Here is a 13404-nt window from a genome sequence, read left to right on the forward strand (position 1 = left end):
TCCCCTGTAAGTGGAAACGTTTTCTTCATATTTACACTATCAAATCCTTTCATAATCTTAAGGACCTCTATCAGGGTACCTCTAAGTCTTCTCTTTTCTAGAGAAAAGAGCCCCAGCTTGTTCAGCCTTTCCTGATAGGTATAATTTCTCAATTCTGGTATTATTCTCGTGAATCTATTTTGCACCTTCTCCAGTGCCTTTATTTCCTTTTTATAATATGCAGGCCAGAAATGTTCACAGTACTCCAAGTGTGGTCTAACCAAGGTTTTATACAAATTGAATATAATGTCTCTGCTTTTCAATTCTACCCTTCTAGATCTGTGCATCTGTACCCCTAGATCTCTTTGCCCATCTAGCCTATTTAGAGTCTTATTATCCAAGCAGTATGTAGCTTCCTTAGTCTTCCTACCAAAATGCATCACCTCACACTTTGTATATTGAAATTAATTTGCCAATGCTATGCCCATTCTGCAAGTATATTATTATCTTCTTGTTGTAGTCTTCCTCAGTATTAACAAAAACTTTTGAATTTGCACTTCCAATTTCCAAATCATTATAAATTGTGAACATCAGTGGTCCTAACACCTAGCCCTGTGGAACACCACTTCCTATCTTTTGCCAGCCTGAGTAGCTCCCCTTAGCCCCATCTCTGTTTCTGTTTTGTAACCAGCTTGCTATCCATTCTGAGACAGAGGACACAGCGACTGCAACTGTGGCAAAAGCAACACAACCATCCTTCTTACAGATGCTAGCATACTAATGGACAGTCAGCAGGCATAAATATTAGTACACATAAGTAAACATAATACGTCACAGCCAGTGCACTTCACTTAGCTGCTAGCCGGATTACTCTGGCATATTATTATAGTACAAATCTGGCATCTTAATACTGCCGCGTGTGAACCCAAGTGGGACAAGTTGCACACACTGGCTGCTCCAGTTCCCTTCAAACTTTGGGGCATCACTGCACATGCAAGTCCACATAATATCATCTTACATGTGCACCTGTGCACATGCAGTAGCACTCAGTGCTTTGCAAAAGAACCAAAAGACCATCTGAACAGACAGGTATAATTGTTTAGTTCCCCTCACTCACACAGATACCAGGATATGCCAAATATAACAACTGAATTAGTCTGGAGCAGGTAATCTATACTCATACCTGCCAGTCTCTTTCCCTGGAATGTAGTGAATCAGAGTTCAAGGCAATGTAACATATAGGAACATACTTACTTTCAAAGAGTGGGACACATGATTCTGCAACTCTATGACATAGAAACAGATTAATAGTTTGAATAGAGTATGCACTTTACACCAAAATAGCAAGAAAGAGTAGATCAGAAAAGTTATTTAAATAGCTAAAAGCTTCATGTGCATTTTATATTTTTTCTCTCTAAATGTATAGCCGATGGACAAGTGCATTTTTAACATATTAAGTAAAAGAAAGCCAAATTTTGATCAATAAATTACGAGATGCATTCTGTCATTTATTGTTTTTCAATAACAAAGCTGTATGAACTCACGATCATCTATTCACATTACAGAATTCAGAGCAAAAGCTAAATTCTATTGTGGCAAAATTCTCTTCACTACCTGAAAATTCAAACCTAAAAGCTTTTAAAACTAATGTAGCTCTAAAACAGTTGCAATATCAATCCCTTCTAGATTTGCTGATAATTTGTTCATTTTTGCTTTGTTTCCTTCCACAGCTACTGATTACAGATAGTGGCTTGATTGAGCTTTCCTTCAGCGGTAAGTGGGCCAGAAGATAGCATCAATTTAACAAAATATACACTTCAGTAATCACAGGCTAAACACTTACAGCAGCATTTGTCTTGCACAATGTCCCTATCTACTCAACACCCTTATTGAAATGCTATGTGCTCCCTCACTGGCAACATCCATTCATCTTCAAAACTTGATAAAGATAATTCCTAAGCTGATGTGTGACCTGGTGTATTTATGCTTCCAGTCATGAATAGATTCACTTTCCGTACTGGTATCATTTCCTTGAAAGAAAAGGCACAGCTGAGGATTGTCTGTTGCTTTTATATATTCTTTTGTTGTAAAAGAAAAGAGAACAACAGGATGGGGAGATATGAGACAGACTTGGCAGGCAATGTTTTTACTTCATGGTTTGATACACTATAGTCTTGTATAGAGCAGACACATTGAGCTTTTACCCTCTGCCCGACCTGCAGAGGGTGGGAAGGGCGGTTAGTGGCTGGGAAGTAAAGATGAGAAGGTTAGTTACCAACTAAGATCCCAAGCATTGCAATTTTAGCCTGCAGGGTTTTACAGAAAAATAAAGTGCCTGCCTAAAGCAAGTGGAGCCTTATAAGATAAGGGAAACCAGGGTCCCATTAGGACCTAAATGCAAATTTAACAGGGGTGGAATGTTGAAGCCAACTTGTCTTTCCTGCTATGCAGAATTAGGTCCATAGCTGGTCTGAAGACAGATGAGGCCCTTTTGCTAAGTCAAAACCTTTTCTTTGTAGGGCCAGAAGAGCAAGAGTGCTCCTTTGGTCCACACAAGGAAAGTTGCAACCTCCCCTGCCCACCTTCCCTTCCAAAAGACCTTTCAAAAAAGCCTTCCCAACACATACCTAGAAACTAATGGTGACAAAAGGCCAACCAACCTTCCCCTTCTGACAGCGGCTTGTGCTTTCTTCCTGTCCATACTGAGAAGGAATTGAACCGCCAGCATTTAAATGAAGCCCATCAGTTGCCACCACCAGGTGGGAAATCAACTTATCAGAGCAGAATTCCACCAGAGTTTTTATTTTATTTTTTATTTTTATTTAGAGATACAGCATTGAAACAGGCCCTTCGGCCCACCGAGTCTGTGCTGACCAACAACCACCCATTTATACTAACACTACAGTAATCCCATATTCCCTACCACCTACCTACACTAGGGGCAATTTACAACAGCCAATTTACCTATCACCTGCAAGTCTTTGGCTGTGGGAGGAAACCGGAGCACCCGGTGAAAACACAGGGAGAACTTGCAAACTCCGCACAGGCAGTACTCAGAATCGAACCCGGGTCCCTGGAGCTGTGAGGCTGTGGTGCTAACCACTGCGCCACTGTGCTGCCCCTTAAAATCCACCCCTTTCTTTAAGTGTATCCCATACTTCTTATGATAGTTTCCTATCTTGCTTTTCTCTATCAGGCTATTTTCCACATGCCCAGCTGTAATGCTAGAATTTACAAACCAACATTTTCTGATCAGGATTACACAATCTGCACTTGAGAAATCAGAAATTTGACCAGCTCTGAGCCACTTTTCTTCACATTGTCATGCTAGGCCCCCAACTGCCAAGAACGAGGCACATTAATTTTATCATGAACACTGATTTAAAACTGTTACTGGAGTGAAGAAAGGACTTGTTAAACAGATCAGCCATGGCTGGAAAACACATTTGCATATTAACAGACAGTGCTTTGAAAGACAAAGGACCATTCCCTGACACATTCAACCCACAATGGACCTTGATCACCAGGTACTGTGTGTAAGAGGAGCATTCCAGAGACTGCTTGTGAAGGAATATGGGTATAATAGGCTTGATTAAGTAGGATTTGGAAATAGTTAATGTATTATGCCTTTACAGTTAAAGATTGAATAAATGGTTAGTTTTCAGAGCTCACTAAAGTTCCTCTAAGTTGGTAGAGTAAAACATTTCAAGGTCTCTGTTAGAATAGAATCTCTGTTACCAGGGGTCTGCGTTAGAATAGAATTGCCTTGGGCGATAAACACATACAATGAAACATACTGCATGATCTCAATAAGAGATAGCAATAAAACATAACTGGTTTATGGGGTTGTTGTTCAGATAGGTCAGCTCCAGAGGTTGCTGTGGGTACTATGGAAAGGGTAATTAACAATAAAATGGAATGTACTCACAAGAACAAGAGATGTCAGGTAAATGCAATTATGAACATTTTGACCAGATAAAAGCTCACAAACTGCAAATTCCAGTAAAACATTAAATTGGAGATATAGATTTTAAAAGGGAACACAGAAAGGTCACATCTAATGCAAATGTCATATGAGACCTTAGAAATAGTATAAAAATACAAGGTTATGAAGCAACACTTAGGAGTGTTGGATCCTCAAACAACACTTCTCATTCCATGCCTTATTCAGGGATTTAAGATACAAGTTTACTTTAACTTTTGATGGATATTCTGGATATTCTAAGATAATTTTGCTGTAACATTAGAAGGTTAAACTTTTTGGATTCTATGTTAGAAAGAAGAATATGTGTTACATCTCTCAGTAACGTTTAATATTGTGATATACTTACTAACTTAAGAAATTTATTGCATGTCAAATTCTTTAATAAATATATAAAAGTTAATAAATAGTCTCATGTAGTGTTCCGAATACAGCGATAAGAACCCCCTCTCTGTGTCTCTTTAAGTGGAGAGATACGTATTGAAGAGAGTTTCCCAGACCCTTAAAATATCTGGGATATTTATGACTTAGCCATAAAAATATTAAACGTTGACTATCTGAAAGATGGCAAAATTCTCTGTTGGTTTTCTTTCTTTGAGGGAAAGCTAGTGCAATTCTTTGGAACCAAATAAGTGTCTGAGAATTTGTCTGGTTTGAACTTGATTAAAGGAAATTCGTGAGGATGTGCTCCTGATTTGGTTTAGTCCCTACAAGGGGTTAAAGTCATAAATCACTTCATGCTAAGGTGATACAATCCAAGACATGGTCAGTCCAGTTAGTCACATGACTAACCTGCTTGGCAACCTGGGTTTTTCTGAATTGTACAAACAATTTGAACTCAGAGTGTCTGTTTGCTCCTGGACTCAGAAGATCTTTCCTGTCTGCTCCCATCCCTTTCTCACAAGCCTCTGAATCCACTGAAGACACATGAACCCCAAGAGAGAAAAGTCTCCGAGAACGAACAAGGTTTAAGAAGAATACTGGGCCCCAACAAAAAGCAAGATCTACCTACAATCAAGGACTCTACAGTGAGCTCAAAGAACCATAACAAAAACTCTTCAGATATTGCCTCAAACCTTTCCACTTTATTTTTCTTCTGCTCTTTTCTGTCTCTATTTGCATGTGTATATCACAATGCATACTAGTGTGGACACGTCATGTATTCATAGGTGTCAACCAAATTAGAGTGTATGTTTAAGTCTAATAAATTTCAACTTTTCTTCTTTAAAATTAAGAAAGCCTGTTTGTGCTAGTTTCTTTGCCTTATAATTGGAAAGCGGTGAACAAGGATTCACCAAGGGGGAGCTAAAACACAGTGTGTTTAAAATTAAACCCTGTTACGGTAAGACCAGGTGAAGGCTGAAAGGGAACCATAGATTTCTTTCTCACCTGGTCGTAACAACATACAATTTCCCACGATAAAGGAATGCCCACCTTCAACGACAAGGAACTTCATTAAAATATTAATTTGGGAGCTGAGATATCCTGTACACCATTTCTCAATGTTCACTCATGCAGGACAGCCATATGTAATCACAGTCATGGGAAAAGGATGTCTGTGAATGTCATAGAAAGGATACAGTACAGTTTTGCGTATTTGGAGATAGGTGAATCATTGAATATGGTGTCAGAGAGGCCATTAGACTGGGCTGGAGGTGGTATCATGCTATAATAGAGGAATGGTCCAATACATTTTCTTAAAGGACCTATTTCTTCTGAGGCAGCTGTGCACAGTCACTCAAAATGACTATATTAGGTACTGGTAATTTCTTAATGCTAAATAGATACTTGTGAATAAATATTTAAATTTGAGAAACTTTGTAAATCTTTGAAAATAACAAAGGGCAATAAAAATATACTAACAAAGGAAATAAATGCAGAATTTAGTTGACCAAACTAGGGCCTGTTCAGTAGGGTGGGCTCTGCTGTCTTCCGAATCAACCAATGGCTCTTCAGTCAGCAATTTCTTTGTATTTTCAATTAAAAGTGATCAATAATTGTTTACTGCATCAAGACTAATGTTTGCATTTTATCTGCAGCAATTAACTAGATAATAAAATCTTAATTACCAAGACCACTTGTTCAATCACCATCATTACTATGAATGTAAGCCATTTTTTAAATGGATTTTTAGTGGATGTAAGACATTAAAACATTTTTTCCAAGAGAACATTTTCTATATTTGATGAAATCTCAGCTGGATTGTTCCTTTAATGATTCTGAAGGGTGTTCATTAGAGCAAAGCTTTAGACTGCTTTAGAATGGAGCTTCTCCGGCCGCAAGTACTTTAATCATTCTATTGGCATCCATCCTAAACCTCAAACTCAACCAGAAATGTCTCATAAGATTTCCACATATTCAGCCAAAGGCTCTCATATCAAGGACATCAAGATTTTTTTGTCACTTTGAGCTAATATTTGCTTGAAACAGATTAAAATTGCCAACAACTCAGATTGTCCAGGAGAAGACAATGTGTTCAAACAGGTAAATAGAAAGTACCTTTAACAATGCAGCATTTTTTCAGGACTGCTCTGGATTGTTTCCCTAGATTTAGTGCTTAAGTCTGCAACCATTTGGCTTCATGGCAAGGCTGGTAGTAAATGAACCAAGCTAAAGTTAACAATGGTATTAAACTGAGGGTGAAGAAATGCTCTAAGGCATGATCTCCCGGAAAATTAAATATGAACATGCTCTTTCTTTGATTTTAGCTTTCAGTTCTGAGAATCCAGATGGTGGATTCCAGATGTGTACACCTTCTTGTCTTATAATTGCAGGTTCTCCTCTGTTACTGGCATTGCCATGCCTGTGAATGAGCAGGACTTTAGTTCTGCTTGAAGCATGCAACATGTAGTCCATCGACAGAAGTGCAGTCTCCCGAGGCACTGTTTCTCAGACAAGTTGAACTACAATTTGCCTCAGGTGATATATGCTATTTGGAGGATAGTTAATGGTCTGTTAAATGTGCCTGCAATGTTTTGTGACCTGCTGAGCATTCCTCCTTTACTCCTCCTCTTCCTTCAGAAACCACAGCATGTTTCTCATGGGAAACCCAATGCTAGCATTTCAAATATTAATGAAAATAAATAAATGTGAATTGCACACTTATAGCAAAGTTTTGCATCAGAAAACAAATGAAAAATAAGCTTTTCTAAAAACCTTTAAAAATTAGGCTATTCAGTCCTATCAAGCTGAGAGTGTAGCGTTATAGGAAATCTACACTCCTAATGTAGTCCCTAAAATGTTGGATGCCTGTTTACATTAGGTGTCACTTACATTGAGTGGACTTCTGAAGTAAAGCTGCCCTAAGCAGCTCATTATGGTGCTTATTATAATATTAAAATCAGTATTACAGCTACTTTTAGTGAGACTACTGAGTACAGACTTCCTACCCAGTCACAAATGGTCAGACAACTTACTTCAACAAAGTTTAAAGTTAACCATTTGGGAGAGACTCAAAGGTTCACTGTTCAGCACTGCTATAGTCCTTCTGGTCTCATGTCTCATATATAGTAATATGTATAGAGGAGTATAAGAACTGTCACTGGCATGACTATCATGATGCCCTGCACTAGTAGCAGTTGACATTGTCTCAGGAGTGAATCCTTAGTGACTACAGTATTCCTGGCACAATGGCAGGTGCATCACAGTTACAGACCATATGAATCCGAGGCAGCTTATCAGTTGGTTTGGCCACAAACCCTCATTACTACTCAATAAATTAAATGCACAGGGCACATGAGGACACAATATATCAAGGTTCACAATTGCAAGGAGTACACTAAAGCTCTGAAAGAAAACATATTTAACACTTGCTGCAGATATATTGGAACTGCATATAGTTGTAGTCATTCACTAAGTAAAGATTACATGGTTTAAATTATATGCTGTGGTGTGTCATTATTTCAATGTGCTGAAGAGGAAACTATTTTTCCATTCCTTAGTACATCAAACTTGGACAGTAATTAGAAACAGCTAAACAAGTAAAGCTAGCAGCAGTTCCATAAGAGTAACTAAAATCAACACAAAGTTTTATGGTGCCCAGCTGCAGAGCTATGTAGAAGCTCAAAACTATGAGGCCCTCTCATTCAGGAGATTCTCTCATTCAAATCTCCCTGGCTTCAATAGTTCATGCTCCTTGAAGACAATACATATGAAGTGTAACAGAAATCATTACACACATACACAGGAAACAAAATGGAATGAGATTTTCTTCATTCTGTTTCAAGTCTATATACGACTGTAATATCTATTGCGATGGAACAAGGAGTTGGCTGTTAAAGTAATTCAGTGATAAATCTATCTATGCACCAATGTTACAATATCATATTCTCTCTGAATAATAATACATTCAACGACACGAAACTGTTTGCTAATATTCAAACTGTAGTTGATTTTTGATGTTCAGAAACTGGAAATGAGCACCTTAGCAGCTTGTTTGTATCTGATATCTCTTCAATAAATTTGAGCGCTACAATGAGATACACTTGAAATACTTACAAGTTGTCTTGAATTAAAACTGGAGAAATGGGGTTGCTCAATGTACTAGGTAAACAGGTTAATAATGAACATATTGATGATACACTAAACCTAGCACAGGGAAAGTCTTCCCCATTGTGACGGAAATTACACCTGCCAAATGGAAACATATTAATTTCATCATATGATGAAATTTCTTTTGATGAAATTTGAGAAACTTCTTTTACTGGACATTACAAATGACTTTTTAAAAAAGCAGAACTGAGCAGCTAAAAAAAATGGTCGCACATTTGCATTCTGAGAAGACAAGGGCTGGCTGAGAGACAGAAGGAAATTACCCAGCCTAGCTGGAACAATGGGGGTGCTCCCTGATTCAATTAGCAAGATTGGTCTTGACAATAGTGGTGATCAACACCCTTTGACTTTGAAAGAGCCAACCCCTACCGAGTATGTCTGATGGACTCTGAAGTTCAAAGATCCTCCTAAAAGTTACTGTTTCAAACAAAGAGATACTCACATGATATACCTGCTGGGAACACTGAGGTTTTTGAACTGTGCCTCAGAGAAAGAAAGGACACTATAATTTTGAACTCCACAAGGAAGGATGCCTCTCTCTGTCTCCCTCTCCAGCGAAGTCCCAGGGAAACCATAGTGGCAGCTTCTATGCCTCAAGACTACACACCTTTAAAAGCGACCACCAAAAGGACAGACAAAGCCTCTCTTCGACCTTCTGGTACCAGAGAAGCAAGCCTGAAATTGTGCTCGTGGCCCCAGCAAGGACGCCAAGATTTTAACTTAAGTTAAGGACATTACATTAAGGACAGCATTTGCATTCCATTTATTGCCAACTCTACTTCAATCTCCCAACTCTTTCTTCCCCTCTATATATTTGTGTGTATATGCCTCTTGTATGCATGTGAGCGTGGATGCGTCGCGTATTTTAGAATTTTAACCGGTTTAGAGTGATAAGGTTAATAAACTTACATCTTTCTTGTTTAAACCCGAGAAAACTTGTCTGATTGGTTCATTTGCAATTGGAATTAGAGTGCAGTGAGCAAGGGCTCACTGAGGTGGTAAGCTAAGATCACTGTGTTTAAAAAGATAAACCCTGTTATGGCCAAACCAGAGAAGCGGCGAGATGGGAGCCTGAGACCCCTTCCTCACCTGGTCGTAACACCATATGGAACTTATATAGGGATGTCCTGGCTAATGCAACCTCATTCCACACTCTACAGATAATCTATACACCATCTGTCTGATAATGAATAGAGCTAAAAACAAATTCCAATCTGAACTGATTGCTCACATCATCATAAAATCCGCAAGCACATTTAAGAGTGTTCCAGTCTGTTGTATTGACATAATTATTACAGCAGTATCAAGTGCAAAGTGTGAGGTGAAGCAACTGAAACTTTATCAAAGTATGCAATGCGTTTGCAGGATTTTATAATTGACGCTTCTAGGTAACAGATGTTCTGGCAAATAAAAAGGAAATATTGTTATAAAACAGCTATAAATGTCCCCCACTGCTTCAAAGAAACATAAGATTGTGTTAAAGGAAAATTGGTTCAGCACAATTAGAAATGATTCTTTTCTAAATTACTATAATTCTAAAACTGCAGAATACTATAACATCTACTATGTTCTTTTGCAGATGGATTTAAGAGTTGATTTTAACTCCTGGAGGGAAGCTGACAGGAACAAACAACATGCCCATGTGGGAGCAGGATTTTTGAATCTCACTAGTCAGCTGCTTATCCAGTTCTGGCAGAAAACGGTAGTTGGCCAGCTGGTAAAGATGAAAAGATGGCCTAGAGGTTACCTGCCAGCATTGGAAAAAGGCAGGTAACAGCAAGGTAAGTCAGAGAGGGGTGGTGTTTGCAGGAGCCATTTAAAATTCCATCAGAATTTGATTGCACCATGAAACTCTGATTTGTAAATATTCAATCAGGCTCACAGCAGCATTAAAATCTCAGCTCGGCAAGAATCAAGTGTGAAATGGAAGACCTGTTTTAACTTCTTGCTTGCTCCATTTCCTCAGATTGAGCGTTAAAATTACCTGTGTAGGTAAAGTAACAGAACCTTCAGGAGCAGTAAACAACATGGCCACCTCAATGTGATATGTTTCAGGAATATCTTACAACTGTTTATACTGTCACTTACATAGCACCGCAATTATTTAAGAAGTTGGATCTTAGGGGTTAACCATGCCTCCATGACCCCATTTAAATGCAGCAGAGCAGACTTGTGGAGGGCATTAAAGGAGATTGGAAATTATTTTGGAGAATTATTCTTGTGCAGTTTCCTAGCAACAGATTTGCAGCTGAGAGGGCAAAATTGAATAGCCCTGCAATCAGGCACGAGGATCGTGATGCGCACTTAACCACGCCCATTCAAATTCATGCTGCCTGCTAATTATAATGATTGTGGTGTGCAGCCCTGCTCTGATTGCCTCATCAGGGGGCCCAGGTTCGTGCGAGGCGAACACCACTTAAAGCTAAGCTGGACTAATTAAAACCAGACTCTACCTCTTTGAAGGTGAGTTGCATTCTGACTGGAGCAGATGCTGAAAGAAGTTGCAGAAAAGTTTACAAGCAGAAAGAATAGTAGAAATGGTGCAACAGGTCAGAAGGTATGATCCAAGGTTCTCCAAAGCAGCACTAGAGGCCTTGGTGCAGGAGTTGGACAGAAGAAGTCCTCTTCCCTCAGGGGGCCAGGACACTCTCCAGACACATATTGAGAAGGCAGTGGGAGCAGATAGCTGTTGTAGTAAACGTCAGCAGTCTAGCTCCGAGGACCTGGGTGCAGTCTAAAAGAAGGTTAATGATTTCACACAAGGACAAGGTTAGTAAATGCATCCTCACATGCCATATGTTATCAACTGCACCATGAGCCTCACACACTGCTCCATTCACCATGCCCTCTTCACACGCCTACCAACAATCTCCATCAACCACGACTCAAACCTCACATTCAGCCAGGCGTAGAGCTGATGGCCTTTGTCTCCCAGCAACAACCCTCTGGTTTGAATGATTTCTGGAACATTGGACTGACAAAGGATGAACGTATTATGATTGCTGCCAGAATAGCGGGAATTCACTAGCATGTTGTGCTGAGAGTAGTGGCACACCAACTAGACATTGAGTGAATGGTAACCTTTGTGGTTTCGGTACATCTTACCATTGAGATACAGTGCCTGCAAAGCCATATGCATGCAGTCGATGGCACCCTGCACAACGTGGAAGCCAGCTATCCTGGCAAAGCCACATGCACACTCCTCCTGCTTCTCTCTGTTCAGACAAAAGATAATGAAGTCCCCCCTCCTGGCATACAGAGCCTCCATCACCTCGCTGATGCAGCAATGGATGGCAATCTGCAAGATGTTAGCTGCATCACTTGTTCCAGCCTGGAAGGATCCAGTCACGAAGAAATTGAGAGTCACAGTCACCTTCACAGCCACTGGCAGTGCTGTCCTGCTCTGAGGCTCCAGGTCTGATTCCAAGAAGCAGCAGAGTTCTGTGAGCACCTCCTTGGTGAAGGAAAGACACTAAACACACTGCACCTGGCTTAAGTGGAGGTAGAGGAAGTGCTCCTGGACAAGCCTAGTTGGGTAAAGCCTCCTGTTCACAACCTTTCTTCCCTCCTCCTCATTCCTCTGCCTCTGCACCATATCCCTATCATGCTGCAGCCCATGGGGTGTTGCTACTATATTCCCTATGACTGAGAGCAAGTGGTGTGTTCAGAGCCCTTGGAGTCACACGCAATGCCTTCCCAACATGCAGCATCACTCCCTGCAGACTTTACCAACTGTTATCAACTCCTGAAAAGACCCAGCATTTCCACAAACTCAAAACAGAGCAAGTAGAAAGTAATCAACCAGGTTGCAAGTTGTTGATGATCCCTTTAAATCAAGCAGGTGGGGGTCCTTCCTGCTGTTGACCACATGTTCAGCTGTGCATGCTTAAGAGAGGGCATTAGCTGGAGCAGGGAGGTCCAAAATGGCAGGTCTGGCATCAAATCAACATAAGACACGGATAGATGACACAATCTGCCTATTCTGCATACTTCTGGCACACACATGTAACACCCATGCTAACGCCCTCACCAAGATGGCATTCAGCGTGGGCCATGCCAGAAGTGGGCGAAAGTGGCTACTAAACCGTACCCATAGTGCTGAAACAACCGGCACTATGCAGCCAAAGTCTGTGGCCATAGCCTTTAAAAATCTATTTGCATTCCAAAACTGTCAAAACAGGAAATAATTCAGGCGATCCCAGGCAAAGCTTTTTTAAACGAAAAGTTAAATCTGGTAAAATTTTGGTTGGATTTACTGTTCACATGATAATAATCAAAGCAGTTGATCACAAATGTTTCCATGTCATTCTTTAACACAATTTCTCATTCAAATCCCCTTCGACTTCTATGCTGAGATGGGAAAATTGATTTTGATGGTCCTGTACTTTATTTCATTCTGAAGAAATTTGACTTGACAAACTCATTTAAAATCTATAAATGCAGTTAGATTTTTAAAAAACATGTATGCTGGTGAATATCCTGCACAGCAAAGATTTATCCAGCAATACATCTTGCTTGTGAGCCACAATTCTTACTTTACACTTTGCTGCCAAATTCTGCAAACTCGGCAGTGCTAGAATATTTTGGCAAAAACATGCTACATATACATTTTAAGAAATTGGGCGTTAATGTACCTTAACCTGCTATATACAGATATCTATTGTGTATTCAAATGGACACAGATTTTTAGCAGGCTAAAGCTATGTTCATTGGGACATGACACAATCAAAATTTTGACTTCAGCAGCAGCAGTAATATTGGAAAAGTCAAAGAGAAGAAAGGTTCGTTTGACCTAGGGAGGCAATTTCTTTGGTACTCTATTTCTCCCATTATAGCATTCATCATCTTTTTGAACTTCCCTAATGCTTCTGCCTCTGCTACCTCACACAGTA

Source organism: Heterodontus francisci, chromosome 27, assembly GCF_036365525.1.
Source record: "Heterodontus francisci isolate sHetFra1 chromosome 27, sHetFra1.hap1, whole genome shotgun sequence".
Classification (NCBI taxonomy): domain Eukaryota; kingdom Metazoa; phylum Chordata; class Chondrichthyes; order Heterodontiformes; family Heterodontidae; genus Heterodontus; species Heterodontus francisci.